The sequence below is a fragment of the Macaca mulatta genome, chromosome 6 (genome assembly GCF_049350105.2).
Source record: "Macaca mulatta isolate MMU2019108-1 chromosome 6, T2T-MMU8v2.0, whole genome shotgun sequence".
Classification (NCBI taxonomy): domain Eukaryota; kingdom Metazoa; phylum Chordata; class Mammalia; order Primates; family Cercopithecidae; genus Macaca; species Macaca mulatta.
The window spans coordinates 86,558,131-86,575,882 of NC_133411.1; the positions used below are offsets into that span (position 1 = coordinate 86,558,131).

General features: G+C 44.6%; 1 protein-coding gene across 3 annotated transcripts in view; it reads right to left on the bottom strand.

The window, feature by feature from the left end:
- Positions 1–17,752, bottom strand: part of SERINC5 (serine incorporator 5) — a 121,013-nt gene that overhangs the window by 75,071 nt on the left and 28,190 nt on the right. Inside the window, exon 1 of one of the 3 annotated variants that reach the window (XM_078004939.1) lies at positions 7,550–7,671. The exons of 1 other annotated variant lie outside the window; for it this stretch is intronic. The gene's annotated coding sequence lies outside the window, so the exon portion shown is untranslated. Of the gene's footprint in view, positions 1–1,058; positions 1,258–7,549; positions 7,672–17,752 lie in introns of those variants that run through there. One more of the 3 variants, XM_078004938.1, reaches the window with a different exon arrangement.

Here is a 17,752-nt window from a genome sequence, read left to right on the forward strand (position 1 = left end):
CTCTGTCTCAACAAAAAAGGTACTTAAAAGGCAAATACGACCACTGGGGTGGTCCTTAATCCAACAGGACGGCTTCTAAGAAGAGAAGGACACACACACAGGGACGGAACAGCAACACGGTGGCCATCTACAAGCCAAGGAGAGAGGCCTCAGAAGAAAGCAACCCTGCACACACGTTGCTCTTGGACGTCTGGCCTCCACAAGTGAGAAGCTGAATTTCTGTTGGGTAAGTCACCCAGTCAGTGTTACTTTGTTATGGTGGCCCCAGCCAACTAACACAGGCAGTATGCCCTACTATTTCATATCTATGTACATACACATATGTGTAGATATAAGACCACTAACACCGACTACCTCAGGAACAGGCCTAGGGGAGGGACAGGGGACATCCATTATACTTATTGTTCTGCTCTCCTGGTTGGGTTTTTACCATGTGCATGCATTACTCTTATAGTTAAAAAATGAAGAAAACTACTACTTGAGAAAAGTAAACTGTGTGTGGTGGCTCATGCCTGTAATCCCAAAACTCTGGGAGGCACCCAGCACTGGGTGGGTGGATCACTTGAGCTCAGGATTTCGAACCCAGCTGGGGCAACATGGTGAAACCCCATCTCTACAAAAAATACGAAAATCAGCCAGGCGTGGTGGTGCATGCCAGTGGTCCCAGCTACTTGGGAGGCTGAGGCAGGAGGATTGCCTCCCGAGTAGCTGGGACCACAGGTCGAAGCTGCAGTGAGCAGAGATTGCACCATTGCCCTCTGGTCTAGGCCACAGAGATCCTGTCTCAAAAAAGAAACAAAATAAAATAAAAGCAACTAAGCTGAACGATAGTGATATAAAAGCATTTGCAAATGTGGTATTGCTGTAGGTCGGGCTTTTCCTTTCTGAAGAAGCTTCCCCTCCCCCAAACATACTGCAAAGGAAACTCTTTCCAAGAGCCTGGCACACCCTCCCTCCAACCGCAGGAATGGCAAAGGCTTTTCTAAATAGGAGGTGCTTTGTCCTTGCCGGGGCAAAGAATCAAAATGAAAGGATAAGCTGGCTCTTGCTTATCTTACCTGAAGCTGGGCCTCCCACTTACTGTTATTTTTCTTCGCCAGCCCAAGGACCAGCCCCGCAACACACACACATACTACAAAAAATAAATACGGCTTCCTCTCTGTCCTCCGCACCGGCCTTGGGCACAGATGGTCCTTCCAAGGATTGATCTAGGTGTGTGAGAAAATGCTCACAGAAACATGAGCTAGGGCTGGTAGTAACTTCCAAGTACTTCTTCTGTTAAATTAAAAAGCACAATACCTTCATTACCTAGAATTTCCAGTTGGCAACAAGAAGGCCAAACATATTCCAAAATTGGCATGCACACACACAACACATGCACCTTAATCATAAAAGGGTCTCTGTCTCCCTCTCTCAAGTCTTATTGTCACAGTTCCAAAGGCCTGACTATCAGGTTCTTAAACCACAGCAACCAAGAGGACAAACTGCTGGGGAGAACCAGAGAAGCTGGACTCAACTCTAGCGAAGTGACCTGCCCTTCTGGGTCTTAGTTGTCATCACCTGTAAGTGGAAGGAACCCAGGTAGACGATGGGTGGTAGATCAACAGGTGTCACCCCACATCCAACGGATGGGCAGTGGCTGCCTGAAACTCTGTGCTGAGGAGGATTCCTAAGGCCGAAAGTTTCATCAGGGAAAGTGCAGTGATCACTTCGTACCATCTGCCACAGGCATGGAAAGATAGCATGGTGGCATCACACCACACTCCTGTCAACCCTGCAAGAGGTAACTGGATATCCTTAGCATCCGTAACTTCTTAGATGTTGAAAAACAAACTGCAACGGGCAAGCACGATGAGTCAACCCCACAGCAAGGAGAGAAAACCAACCAAAAGGAGAAGCCAGAACTAAAAAGTGGAGCAGCGGTAAGCTCTTTAAGCACCCCACAAGTGAGACAAAATGGCAAATATAAGAAGCCACGTTTGCTTGTTCTGCTTGCCTGCAGAACTTTACAAAATCCCTTATCAGCAGAATCCCACAAAGCCCCTGACTCTGACTGAGTGCAGCCCTCCAGAAGAACGCCCTGAAGATGACCAGCAGCACACAGCACGGGTTCCCAAGTCTCTTGCCTGGATCAGATACGTTCAATGCCCCTAGGCCTTGCCTCTTTCTGTACATATCTGACAGGATTAATGACTATGCCTCTATCATCTATAACCACATGTACTCTTGCACCCAAACCTTGATGAGATCTTGGTCTAATCTAACTCGAGCACATCTGTCGTAACATCTGAGCACTGGAAGAGCTGCCATCACTTGTCTATAAACTGCGGGCTGAAACTCTGGCTTGGAGCAGTCTAACAGAAACTCTCTGAAAGACTATCGGTTGCAATCTTCAGCAAGACTTCTGAATAAACTAGGTTGGTTTGAAAGCCTGATTTTTCTTTAGCTGACACACCAGTAATGTAAGCATCACTCTATTGCTGCATGGTCTATGTTCTGCATGGTACCAGCTCACACACGGCAGTGTGACCACATATTCATGACAATGGCCCAGGCAGGACATATGTTCTCTTACCTTCATTCCACTTAGGAATGAAAGAAGTATACTAAGCAAATAAGTGCTTAGGACACTTCTGTCACAAGAATGATCCCAAAGGTGGGTCACATTTTTTAGCTTCAGTGCTTGAGTTTTGGGGAGCATGAGCTACTTGGCCACGTGGAAACCAACTGTTCTGAAGGACTTGCTCCTCAATGGGGCTGGACAGCCAAGTTGGCTTTCGTGTGGCTAAACTAAGTCCAAACCGTAAAAGAAAGTGTGACACCACCCTTCATTCAGTCCCTTTTCCTATTTCTGGAAATACAGGAGACCTAGCAAAGCTAAGGAAAGACATTAAGAGTTTTCTGTGAGCTACAAAAATTATAATACTGCTCCTTAATAAACAGCAGTGGGATGGGGCACAGTGGGGAAGTTCCTCAAATATTGAAGCTGACCAAGCTGTTAGAGCTCAGGTGTTCCTGGGCATGCTGGGAGGTTGTAGTACCAAGGAAATAGAAGAAATGCATTAAAAACATAAAACTGGGTTCAGAGTTTTTCATTCAAGTAAACAACACTGCATCTTTTAACTAGAGTTCCACATCTTTCAGTAATGCATAACACTACCCATGCCATGTAGGGTCTCCTTCCCTTCCTTCTCTTTTGAAGCTTTAGGGTTACCTTTGAGTCAACTGTGATGTGCAGAAGAAATGAACAATTCTCTACTTTGAAGAGCAACATTCATTGAAATTCTGGACCCAACAACCAACATTGTGCAGCTTCATCTTCCCATCTCAAGCTCAGAAATAGCTTCCACTGAACTTAGACCTTTTTTCCCACTGCAAGAGGGCAGTGGTAGGGTGGGGGGTGGGGGTGGGGAGGTGTTGGTAAACCCTTCCTCTTGGCACCACAGTGCCAGGTACTGTCCTTTATTGATAGCTATGCAATGGCATGGTACAACTTAAAAGCTAGGAGAACAAGCACAAAAATTCCTCTGCTCAATGAAGGAGTGTTTTACTGAACAAACAGTGTAACTGCAGGTAGTTCCTAATTCACAAATGGTTGTATCCTAGAAAACTCAACACATACACGTGGTTTATCTGGGGCTTACAGTGGCTTTCCCCCATACAAAAGAATACATGGCAACCTATGAAAGCTTACTGAATCAGCCAGGTGCGGTAGCTCACGCCTGTAATCCCAGCATTTGGGAGGCCGAGGCAGGTAGATCACTCAAGGTCAGGAGTTTGAGACCAGCCTGGACAACATGGTGAAACCCTGTCTCTACTAAAAATACAAAAAATTAGCCAGATGTGGTGGTGGATGCTTGTAATCCCAGCTACTCAGGAAGCTGAGGCAGGAGAATCACTTGAACCTGGGAGGCGGAGGTTGCAGTGAGCTGAGATCGCGCCACTGTACTCCAGCCTGGGCGACAGGGCAAGACTCCATCTCAAAAAATAAAAAGAAAGAAAGAAAGTTTACTGAATCCATAATAATATTAGCTAGCAACAGTTAACACTTATTAATCTCTTACTGTCTGCAAGGCACAACAATTATTATGTGTTACAATCATCCCTATTTTACAGAGATGAGACCAGGGCTCAGAAAGGGTAAACGGCAGCTTAAGATCACAGAATCGGCAAGTACTAGACTTAATTTAAATCTGGTAGGCTCTTTGCCATTCTTCTCCACTTACTGCTGGCATAAGCGCTTGAACAAGACAGGTAACACTGGCCTGAAACTGGCTTCAAACCTCGGTTTCCTACAGGAGGGAGACAGGCTACATTGGAAAAAGGAAACAATTTTTCTTCCCTGCCCCTGTGTGTACAGTAACCATTCAGCAAGTATATGAAGAGGTCACTTCCTTTTCTGTGCCCTTCCTGTCTCCCATGCAGACTCTGGCCTCAGTGAACATGGATGGCTTCTTCTAGTGTCTTGCCCCAAGCAGCTCAACCACCCCAATCACCAAGCTCCCTGCCTCACCAAACCCTACCCCATATTAAAAGCCCTATTCCTAATTCTATGGAAATAGCCAAGCCATCCATTCAGTCAGCTAATATTTACTATACTCTACACATGCTATGTGCTTTGTCAATTCCTGGGAATGCCGCAGTAAACAAGAGACCTTGATTCTACACTCTCTAAGCAAGAAAACAAAGATATACATAAGATGACCATCTACATGACATCTATTACACATCTATTACATGTGGTTTATGAGAAGAAACCTAGATGTCCAATAAAAAGATTAAGATTTAAGATCAGTTAAATTATGGAAGGTTCATATTATAGAATATAATACACCCACTGAAATGATTATATAGGTTATACAGAAAAATTTATGGCCACGGAAAGACATCCACACTGTATAAACTAAAAATAGTTAATATAATAGTGTAGCGTATGAAAGGATTTTGGGTAAAAATATAACAAGACGTAGATCAGCACTAACAACAAGAAAACACAAACTAGAAGGATATACCAATACATCAACAGAGGTAAACAGAGTTGTAGAATTATGAGTGATTATGCTCTTCTGTATTTTCTGAACTTTCTGCAACAAGCATACACCTTATAATTAGAAAAACATTACAGGTTTCTATTTTGGAAGAAAGCAAAACATTCCTGTTCTACCTCATAGGTGGTAAGCCCTCAAATATTTGTTAAATGCATCAGCCAATGAGTAAATCAAACCCTACTTCAGCTATGTCATTGGAAGAAAACAGCCAGAGTGAACTATCACCATAATTGAGACAAAAAAAAAAAAAAAAGAAAAACCTACTGTACTATACCCTTAAAAATATGGCTCAAAAACCAGTGGCTCATGCCTGTAATCCCAGCACTTTGGGAGGCCGAGGTGGGCGGATCACTTGAGGCCATGAGTTGGAGACCAGACAGACCAACATGGTGAAACCCTGTCTCTACTAAAAATACAAAATTGGCCGGGCAAAGTGGCACACATCTGTAATCCCAGCTACCTGGGGGGCTGAGGCAGGAGAACTGCTTAAATCCATGAGGGAGAGGTTGCAGTGAGCCAAGATCATGCCACTCCACTCCAGCCTGGGCAACTGCTTAAACCCATGAGGGAGAGAATTGCTTAAACCCATGAGGGAAAGAATTGCTTAAACCCATGAGGGAGAGGTTGCAGTGAGCCAAGATCATGCCACTCCACTCCAGCCTGGGCAACAAGAGCAAAAACTCCATCTCAAAAAAATAGTTAAGATGGTAAATTTTATGTATGTGTTTTTTACCCTGCAAGAAAACAAAAACGTCCTTAAGCCTTGTAAAACTTTTTAGAGTTTCACTGATGTAAATAAACCAACACTTGGTAGAATTTGAAACAATTAAAAATAAAATGAAAAAAACAGCTATCGATATGGCTTGGATTTGTGTCCACACCCAAAGCTCATGTTGAACTGTAATCCCTAATGTTGGAGGTGGGGCCTGGTGGGAGGTGACTGGATCATGGGGGAAGACTTCTGATGAATGGTTTACCACCATCCACTTGGTATTGTTCTCACAACAGGGAGTGTGTTCTCATGAGATCTAGTCGTCTAAAAGTGTGTGACATCTCCCTACTCTCTCTCTCTCTCTCTCTTGCTTCTGCTCCTGCCATGTAAGACACCTGGCTCCTCCTTGGCCTTCTGCCATGATTGGAAGCTTCCTGAGGCCTCCCCCAAAGCAGAACCTGCTATGCTTCCTGTACGGCTTGCAAAATGGTGAGCCATTTAAACCTCTTTTCTTTATAAATGACCCAGTCTCAGGTATTTCTTTATAGCAATTCAAGAACAGATTAATACGGCTACCTAAAAGTTCAAGAAGTTAGAGAAACAGAAAGCTGTACATCTGCCTAGCCTAGAAATATGCTCTTATAGTTCCTTTATCTGGGTTTCTTAAATTTTATTTTGAGTTCATTGAATCCTCTAAAGCGCCAAGGCTTTCATCATCATGCCCATAACTGTGGCAGCAGGATTGTAGGGACTGTGAGAGAAGAGTTTCTGGCAAGTGGTTTCTCAAACGAGTTTCAACATACTAGAGTTGTGTTATTTTCCACGTTGAACATTTCCGTGAAACGAACAGTCAAGGGTCAACTTAGTATCTCCAGCCATCAGAACCAAGTCTGAAATGGGCAAGAACAGGCTCTGAACACATACAAAGCCAGCAACCAGCTTTGGGGTTACAATGGAGTCTGAGATAAAGATGTTCCCCTTTTTTGGAGTCTCCTTCTCAGGAGGTTAGGGTTACTTTCAGCACCAGAAGAATGTTTATCAAGTCCTCTGTTCTCAGACAGCAGTGGGATTATTTGAATCGTTACCTTACCTTAAAATCGTTACCTCTACCTTAAAATAAAAAATATCATATCACACTTAATACATTTTAGCAGGTTGGTGAGATCTATAAGGTTTGAGGTTGAAGGGTAATCAACATCCCTTCTGACAGCTCAACAGAAAACAAACGTTCCTGAAGGGCAGATCCTTCAGAGCAAGGTTTCTATGACTCAACACTATTAACTAGGGGCCAGAAAATTCTTTCTCTTGGGGGGCTGTCCTGTACACTGGATGCTAATGTTCAGCAGCGTCCCTCCCTGCCTCTACCCACTAGATGCCAGTTGCTCAACTCTCCCTCTCCCCTGCAAGGCGTGATGATCAGAAACGTCTCCAGACAATGGCTCCCCAGTTAAGAGCACTGAGTTAGGGGTGAAGAGCAAGGGACATCTCCACAGTCAGACTGTCGGGGTTCACCACCTTCAGTCTGAACACAGGAGAGCATGCTGGCAACTTATGTGTGTGAGAACACTTGCTGGAAAGCTAAAGCCGTCTTTACACCTTCATTTCCACTGAGGAAAAATCAAGAGCTGTTGGAACATTCATTGGCATCCACTGAAGCAACAAATACCTGTGGCAGAACAGGGCTGAAAAAGGTGTAAGTAAGTTCTAGAAGAAAAAGGTATAAGAAAATGTAACCTTGAAACTCAAAACGGAGAAGTGTAGGAGAATGGGAGAAAACAAAAGTACTTACTGGGTTTTAAATATTTTTTTAAAATTAGTTTTAGGGCTGGGCACAGTGGCTCCCGCCTGTAATCCCAGCACTTTGGGAGGCCGAGGTGTGTCGATCACTTGAGTCCAGAAGTTTGAGACGAGCCTGGGTAACACAGAGAGACACTGTCTCTACAAAAAAATACAAAAGTTAGCCAGGCATGGTGACACAAGCCTGTAGTCCTGGCTACTTGGAAGGCTGAGGTAGGAAGATGAATTGAGCCCAGAAGGTCGAGGTTACACAGAGCTGAGATTGCATCACTGCACTTCAGCCAGGGCAACAGAGTGAGACTCTGTCTCTAAAAACACAAATAAAATAAAATACAGTAAAAACTAGTTTTATTTAATTTATAAAGTTTGATTTTTACTTTTTAATTCTTAATTTTTAATTTTAATATTTATTTTGATATTTTTATTTTACAAAGTTTTACTTTTAAAATAAGTTTATTTAAAAGTTTTATTTTTAATTTATAAAATAAAGTCAGTTTTAAATAGTCTCAGCAAAAAAGAAGGTGGGCAGAAACCTTGCTTGTTCTACTTTATAAATAGTAGCTTATCAACCGGCAGTCAGTGAAACACTAAACCCAAAATTTGCCTCATTGTGTCATGGAGATTATGCTGCAAGGGAGAAACCTGCCAAGCCCTTTCCAAGAGGTGCTATGTGCCAGCCCAATCCCCAAACGCTGCCAAGCCACGGAGTGCTTTCTAGGCTGGTGACGGGCCCCGGTGCCAGCTAGATGCCCGTATGCTCTGGGATGGAAACAGAAAGGAGCTCATTTCACTGCTCTCAGAGAGCTGGAGTGCAGAGGACCTTAGAACTCAAGTGCCCCAGAAGCTTCAAGGGTTTAGCGGCGAGTGCACTTCTTTCCCCACCAAACGAAATTCTTTGCACAATATGTAACACATGCAGATGCATTATAATACCACAAGGTAGTTATATATTCATACAGTATTTATTAAATGCTTACTAGTGACTGGGTACCGGTTCTAGGAGTTGGCAGTATAGTCTCTGCTCTCAGGAAGCTCATATTTTAGTGGATTTTTTTTTTTTTCTTTTTTTTGGAGACGGAGTCTCGCTGTGTCCCCCAGGCTGGAGTGCAGTGGCGCGACCTCGGCTCACTGCAAGCTCCGCCTCCCGGGTTCACGCCATTCTCCTGCCTCAGCCTCCTGAGTAGCTGGGACTACAGGCGCCCACCACCTCGCCCGGCTAGTTTTTTGTATTTTTAGTAGAGACGGGGTTTCACCGTGGTCTCGATCTCCTGACCTTGTGATCCGCCCTCCTCGGCCTCCCAAAGTGCTGGGATTACAGGCATGAGCCACCACGCCCGGCTAGTGGATTTTTTTAAATCAAACTCGGCATCCAGAAAATTCAACCTAAACCGGCTACGTTCCAAAACCTGCACTGATCTAGTCCAGTCCTTGTATTTTCCTGATGTAAAAACTGAGGCCCAGAAAGGTTAGGTGATTTGGCTCAAGGACAAATCTAGTGACAAGCATCAGTGGTGCATCAAAAAACAAATCAGTGCAAACAACTCAGCAGTCTGGAAGAGGAAGGAGCTAGTAACTCATCCTCTGGATTCCACATTTCTGTATCTACTGTGCAATATACTAACAGACACTTGAGACAAGTAAATGAAGTCATCGTTAGTAGCTTTAAAAAACACTCTACTCCATCTCAAAAACAAACAAACAAACAAACAAAAAAATGCTCTGCTGATCCTAGTAAGAAGGCAGTTAGGTCTCTCAAAGTCTAATACATTTTGAAAAGTATCCATCATGACAGTTAAAATGAAAAGCCGGCACATGTTGCATTAACCCTGGGGTGGCCATAAAACTGGTGCTCTTCGCTGGACGCAGTGGCTCACGCCTGTAATCCCAGCACTTTGGGAGGTGAAGGTGGGCAGATCCTGACCAATATGGAGAAACCACATCTCTACTAAAAATACAAAATTAGCCGGGCATGATGGCAAATGCCCGTAATCCCATCTACTCGAGAGGCTGAGGCAGGAGAATCGCTTGAACCCGGGAGGCAGAGGTTGCAGTGAGCCGAGATCACCCCATTGCACTCTAGCCTGGGTAACAAGAGTGAAACTCCATCTCAAAAAAAGAAAAAATATATATATATACACACACACACATATATATGTATATATAATATATTAGCTGGGCATGGTGGCACGTGCCTGTAATCCCAGCTACTTGGGAGGCTGAGGCAGGAGAATCACTTGAACCAGGGAGTCAGAGGTTGCAATGAGCCGAGATCACGCCACTGCACTCCAGTCTGGTTACAGAGCAAGACTCCGTCTCAAAAAAAAAAAAAAAAAAAAAAGTCTGGTGCTCTTGAACAGCTACAGGCTGTGCTATGGTAATGCCCACCCCTGATCTACCTCCCTTCCCCCACTTCTGGAAGCAGCCGACTAAATCACCCCACACGCAGATTCAACCACTGGCTGCTCTCCCCACAAACCACATCACAGAAAGGGCTCACTACTCAAAAGAACACCTCTGACTCACTGCACTGCCCAGTAACAAGATATTTCTCTTTCAAGGTGGTTAGTCTAGCAACAAGGGCTCTGTACAAGGAAAAACTTGCACACTTCACCTACCCTAGATCCCATAAAATCCTGTTCTTTAGGATTCACAGTGTTCAATACATGATGATTATTTCAAGCCTTTCTAACATTTTTCACATAAATACATAAATCAGAAAATGACATGTCAGACAACAGGCCTCTGGTTTGGAAAACCACAGCTGTACCGGGATAGTACCAGTGCTCAGAGGCAGAATCGGGGAAGGGGAAGGGGAAAGGGAGCCAGAGGCCCACACTAACCTCTCAGGACACGCATCCCTCCTACAGGGTCACCCTCACTCCTCTAACCCACCCTGTGTTCTGGATGCCTGGTGGTGACATGAAAGTTCTGGTTTACCAGCTTTTTTCTTGGAGTAGCAGCTGCACTGTTTTCGACAGCTGAGAAAACACTTTTTCTCACAGTTAGCTTTAGCCTTCATCATCCCTCCGACTTCAGGAAACCTTCTTCCCAGCTCTGCCCTCTTTTCATCCTTGAAATTCATCTTCTTCTTCCACTTATAGCTTGAAGTGGAAGGAATGAATAGGTGTGTGCCTTTCCCCCAAACAAATAGCCACTGCTCATTGCCTTTTCAAGTAAGCACTGCCAGACGCCCAGTGGGTTTTATCAGCACCCCTCCACCCACTTCTGAAACAGTTCCTCATTCCAAGGCAAGCTGGCACAAAGCCCTAGACAGCCTTTGTGAGGATGCCTGCATTCAAGTACCAGCTGCCTCGATGGCACCACCTGGCAGAGAACTGTCGTGCAATTACCCCCTCACCCCCAGCTTGAGAAACTCCTATTTATGTTCTTAAAATACATTTACAAGAGGAACCAGGGCCAAATGAAGGTGCTTATCATACTTATTTCTTCTATCATCAACAGAAATGAAAATAACCTTACATCACCACCCACCAACCTTTACCTTTTTGTTTTTTCATTCAGAGTATTGGCTGCACAACCAAATATGGGAGTACAGAGATAGAAGCAAGTCACAGACCAGGCGCGGTGGCTCACGCCTGTAATCCCAGCACTTTGGAGGCCAAGGCCGGTGGATCACCTGAGGTCAGAATTTAAGACCAGCCCGGCCAACATGGCCAAACCCTGTCTATACTAAAATCACAAAAAAACTAGCTCGGTATGGTGGCATGTGCCTGTAATCCCAGCTACTCGGGAGGGCAAGGCAGGAGAATTGCTTGAACTCGAGAGGCGGAAGTTGCAGTAAGCCCAGATACCGTCACTACACTTCAGCCTGGGCGACAGGGCGCAACTGTCTCAAAAAAAAAAAAAAAGAGAGAGAGATAGAAACAAGTAACTTGTTCATGTTGGCAGTGGCGTTCCCTCTACTTTTTAAAATTACAAGGCAGAAGTCTTCTATCAGCCCTAGATTGTGAAGACCAGCACCCCGGCATCAAAATCAAACACAATGGACCTCAATGTCAGGCTGACTGAACGAATTGTTATTGGGCTGCAAAGTAAACAGGCCGAAGCGGGAGGCTGTTCAGGAAACAGATCTTAATTACTGTTATTTGTTCAGTCAAACCTAGCATTTATTTCTCCAGTCAGCTGGGTGGAGTGGATGTTGGACTGGGCAAAGAAGGCTCCTTTGAAGATTCTGGATCTTTCTCACCCCTCCTTCCTTCCCCTGCAAGGAAATCCAAGGCCTCAACACTCAGGGAGAGCCCCAAGTGGAGAGCCAGTTCGGGGCCAGGACACACCTGGCTGATGGTGCCTCTGAGGTGGGAGTCTCTGCTCTCCATGCAGAGAAAGGAATCTGAGGGCTCCCAGACAGGAGCCTGAGGGGTGAAGCGGGGAGGGGGGCAATCAAGTAGTAACTGAAAAAAAAAAAGGACTCTGATGTGGTGGTGGGAGTGGTGGTGGGAGTGGTGGCGGGAGGAGGGGTGGCCTGGGGAGATGGAGGAGCCTGCTGGAGTGACAGCAGCAGAGGTGTGGGAGGAGTGTGGATGTGAGCATGAGACAGCAGGGAAGAAATGGGGTCTTGAGCAGTGTAGATGAGGGAAAAGAGCCAGGAAGTGGAGGAAGCCCCCCAAAACAGGTCAGCCCTGAGCAGAACAAAAGCAGAGACTGCCTCACTCCAGGAGCAGAGAGCACTCAGCCATGCTAGGGACCTTGGCTCAATGGCACTCCAAAGGGGACTCAGGAACAGCTGCCTGGGCATCACGGGGAGTCTCAGGCTCCATCCCAGACCTGCTGAAGCAGAACTGGAGCCTACAGGGTTTAAAAACAAAAACAAAAACAAAACCTCCCCAGGGGATCATCTGACATCAGCCGACAGCAGACACCTTTAACTAACAATCCTGTGTTCAAGTGATGATAACACGCGCACGCCCACCAGCCAGCTGCCCTAGCTCTTCACTCAGAAGGGCCCTTTGGTGATGGCAAATAACGAAAGCAAGTTTCCAGTGAGATCACACATGACTTCACTATAACAGGTAAGGGAATCACGAGAGAGTAGTATGCAGTCTCTGAAAAAGGTGTCTGTAATTCAACCTGGAAAAAATGCTAACGGACACATCCTTGGGAAAGATGAATACACAAAACTATTAACCAGGATTATGGGATGTTAGATGGCCTTCGTTTACTTTGTCTATGTTTTCAAGGTTTAACATTAAGCATGAATTTCCTAAGTTTTTTAAATGAACAGAAAACTGCAATATTTTAATAGGTAAAGAATTAAAGAGTAGAAAAAAAGTAAAAAGCCTATTTAATTTGCTACCCACCATACAGGATATGTTTCGTTGTCTGTAAAATGCATTCCATTGGTCTACATTAAAAAGCAAGACAACTTTGGCAAAAAAAAAAAAAAAAATCAATGAACATCAAAAGAAAATAAATACTATAAAATGAGTTTTGAGGCTACCTTTAATGGCCAGACACGGTGGTTCAAGCCTACAATCCCAGCACTTAGGGAGGCTAAGGTGGGTCTCTTGAGCCCAGGAGTTCGAGACCACTCTGGGTGACACAGGGAGACATCAGCTCTACCACAAAAATTTTTTAATGAGCTAGGCGTGGTGGTGCCCATCTGCAGTCCCAGCTACTTGAGAGGCTGAGGCAAGGAGAATCACTTAAACACAGGAGGTGGAGGCTACAGTGAGGTGTGATCACACCACCACACTCTAGCCTGGGTGACAAAGTGACACTTTGTCTCAAATAATAATAATAATAGCTTTAATACAAATGGTCCCAAGCTCACTCTCTGGGGTAAGCACTTTCCAGACCCTGAGGAACACACACAGAGGACCTAGAGGAAAATCTGCTGCGCTGTGCTCCCTGAAGAAGAATCACCCCCACTCTGCAAGTGTGGATGGGCCACTGTTTCAAGGTAATTTCTCAGTGACTGGACAAAGCTTTGCTGAATCATTATCTCCTGTTATTACCTCACTTCATCACTGACAAGTTAGGTGTCTACAAGGAGACTTGGGAAATGTGATATGGTGGCCTCTGAAACAGAGATTTACTCCATAAGAACAAAACTGGACCACATGGGGACCAAATCCAAAATTGTGACCTCACCAGATCCAACCCAGAAGTTCTGGCGGTGATTTTTGTGTGTGTGTGTGTGTTTGTGTGTGTGTGTGTGTGTGTGTGTGTTTGAGATGAAGTTTTGCTCTTGTTGCCCAGGCTGGAGTGCAATGGCATGATCTCGGCTCACTGCAACCTCTGCCTCCCGGGTTCAAGCAATTCTCTTGACTCGGCCTCCCAATTAGCTGAGATTACAGGGGCGCAACGCCACACCCAGCTAACATCTGTATTTTTAGTAGAGACTAGGTGTCACCATGTTGCCCAGGCTGGTCTCAAACTCCTGACAGACCCAAACACAACTTTTTGAGTACCTGTTTTGTGCAACATATACTTCACTAGTTTCTTTATATATGTTACAGAATTTAATGTTTATCACAGCCCTACGTTGTTATCATCTACCTCTATTATAATGAGAAAGTGAATCAAATAACACAGACATACCTAGTAAATAGAACTGGAATTTCTGCCGGTGACTCCGAAGTCCATTTCTCTGCAATACTTTATAATGTTTAATGATTGGTGTAACACCTTGATCACGCCTTCACAACCTTCCTTTCATTCTATCCTTATAACCACTCCACAAGGCAGGCAGGGAGAGTAGCATTATTCCCAACATAGAGACAAATGTGAAGCCTGGATAAGTTACCTTATTTTTGAAACTCATTCTCCTTTCTAATAGCACCCTGCTGGGTGAGCGCAATGAGCAGCAAAGCCTTGATGGTGCTGACAGAGACCAGCAACACCCGAAAAGACAAAGACAGCAAGCTTTGCTGCTTCCATACTGCCTTGAAAGAGTAGGGTTATCCCATGCACCTGTGTAATATGCACTCACCATGCACATGTGTGTGTACGCAAGGGCAGAAAGCAAAGCCCTAAAGACAGAACCAAGTCCCAGAGCCCCAGTTCTATTTCAAAGTGTCAAACTTTGCAGCACGTTCAACAATTTAAGGAGGCAGAGAAATATATCCTGTGCTTCCATCAAGACACCAAAATTCAAGATGGGAGTGTCTTCGGTAACCAAGGAGATCCTTCTACCCAGCACTCATTATAAGTAATAGTTACCTACCATTTTTTAAGTACTTCCTATGTATCAAGGCACTACTCTAAGGTGCTTTCAAGACCCTTCATTTAATCACCCCAAAGGAAAAAAAAAAAAAAAACCACCCCCCCTACCTTTTGTTTGAGAGAGAGTCTCGATCTGTTCCCCCAGGCTGGAGTGCAGTGGCCCGATCTCAGCTCACTACAACCTCCAACTCCCAGTTCAAGCAATTCTCGTGCCTCAGACTCCCAAGTAGCTGGAGTACAGGTACACACCATGACACCAGGCTAATTTTGTGTATTTTTTAGTAGACATGGAGTTTTGCCATGTTACAGGCATGAGCCACTGCACCCGGCCAAAAATAACCCTTTGATAGAAGTATCACAATCTCCATTTGACAGATGAGGAAACCTGAGTCTCAGAGGTTAACCAACTTTCCAGAAGCCACTTTGGGATAAACCAGAATCCTAATCTCTGATTCCAAAGTCCAACAGGGTTCTAAAACCAGTTTTCCTTTGCCAGATCTCAGGATACCTGGAATACACTGTTTTGACCCCTCCTCCACCTACTCCCGTAGAGAAACATAAAATCAAGAGAGACCCTAAAGCAGGTGCATGCACCCACAGCAGTCAGAAGAGTCCACTGGATGCTGCATCTCCCTCACCTGCCCCTCCTGAGGGCTAGTCCTGACCTTGAGATGTGCCATTCCCAACGCTTGCTGTGAGAACACAGCACAGCCTTGGGCATCCCACCACTGTTCCAAAAGCCATTTTTCATTCTTCTTGCAATTTGTGGCAGTGATACTAATAATAATTTTTTTAAATAATAGGAAATTGCATTGTGCATTTTCTAGGTGCCAGGTAAGGTCCTCAGTTCTTAGCATGGATTCATTTCATCCTCACAACAATCCCACAAAGTAAATACTCATACTGCCATATTTTCACAAATAAGACAGGATTATTACTTGAATTTTTGGCATAATATGCCCTACTTTTTCTTTTTTTGAGATGGAGTCTGGCTCCGTTGCCCAGGGCTGGAGTGCAGTGGCGTGATCTCAGCTCACTGCAATTCCACCTCCCAGGTTCAAACAATTCTCCTGTCTCAGCCTCCCGAGTAGCTGGGATTATAGGAGCCCCCCCCCACCACGCCCGGCTAATTTTCGTATTTTTAGTAGGGACAGGGTTTCACTATGTTGGCCAGGCTGGTCTCGAACTTCTGACCTAAGGTGATCCACCCGCCTCGGCCTCCCAAAGTGCTGGAATTACAGGCATGAGCCACCACGCTTGGCCTATGGCCTACTTTTATAATCAGAAAAAATTTTATAAGCTATACTGACAGAAAAATGAGGAAAAGACAAAATAAGTAGAGAAAACATAAAGGAAGAAAAGAGAGAAAAAGGAAAATAGAATTCCGTTTTTTTCACAAATGAGAAAACTGAGGTCTCTCCTAAGGTCGACATAGGAACTCAGTCAGCCAGGCCCTAAACTCTTTCCTGTGCTGCTATGGTGCCGTCTCTAGAGCAGAGCTGTCTCTAGAGAGTCACAGCACACCTCATAATAAAACTGTGTTTACAGCCGGGAGCAGTGGCTCACGCCTATAATCCCAGCACTTTGGGAGGCCCAGGCAGGTAGATCACTTGAGGCCAGGAGTTTGAGACCAGCCTGGACAATATGGTGAAACCCCGTCTCTACTAAAAATACAAAAAAAAAAAAAAAAAAAATCACATGTGTAGATGTTTATTTTTAGATTGACTATCTGATTTTTGCAGTCAATCATTTGAAAGTTACAAATTCAAAAACTAGCCAGGGTGGGGGCGAACACCTGTGGTCCCAGCTACTCAGGAGGCTGAGGCATGAGAATCACTTGAACCCGGAAAGCAGAGGTTGCAGTGAGCCAAGATAGTGCCACTGCACTGCAACATGGACAACAGAGTGAGACATGGACAACAGAGTGAGACTCTGACTTACAAAAAAGAAAAAGACTGTGTTTACACAGAGTAAGAAGGTTTAAAAGTTTCTAGCAATTATTCTGGACTTTGGTTAAAAGTACAGACAGTTGGCTGGCATGGTGGCTCACATCTGTAATCCCAGCACTTTGAGAGGCCAAGGTGGGTGATCACTTGAGCCCAAGAGTTCGAGACCAGCCTGGGCAACATGGCAAAACCCCATCTCTACAAATAACACGAAAAAAAAAAAAATAGCCAGGCATGGTAGCATGCACCTGTAGTCTCAGCTACCCAGGAGACTGAGATGGGAGGATCACCTGACCCTGTGAGGTCAAGAAGGCTACAGTGAGCTATGATCTCGACACCACACTCCAGCCTGGGCAGCACAGTGAGGGAGGGAGGGAAGGAGGGAAAAGAGGGAGAGAGGGAGGAAGGAGGGGAGGAGGGGAAGGAAGGAAGGAAAAAATGTATAGACACTTGGCATAAAACAGAGTGAAAACTGAGTTTGGCACTTGTAGTGTGTATAAAATTTGAATCACAATCCAAATCTTTCATCATTGCCTTTCTCTTTACACTATTAAGAATTTTTTTTTTTGTTTAAGAAAGGGTCTCATTCTGTTGCCCACACTGAAGCGCAATGGTGCAACCATAGCTCTTTGGAGCCTTGAACTCCTTGCCTCAAATGATTCTCCTGCCTCAGCCTTCCAAGTACTTAGGACTACAGGTACATGCCACCATGCCCTGCTAGTTGTTTTATTTTATTTTTTGTTTGCTATACTCCCCAGGCTGGTCTTAAACTCCTAGCCTCAATCCCAAAGCACTGGGATTACAGACATGAACCACCATCCCCAGCCAAGATAAAAATTTTAAGTTGCCTGCACAAAATGTCCATGTCTAAAATTTCCCACGTTAATTCATGTTTTTTTCTTGTTAATAGCATTAGAATACCTCACACTCTAATATAAATGAAAAGATTATTCCAAACTCTTCAAAGTTAACTATAACAAGAAACAAGAACAAAAGAAAAAGGCGGAAAACAAAAACTATATTTAGGTTTAAAACAAATTTAGTGATAAATTCAGAAAATTTCC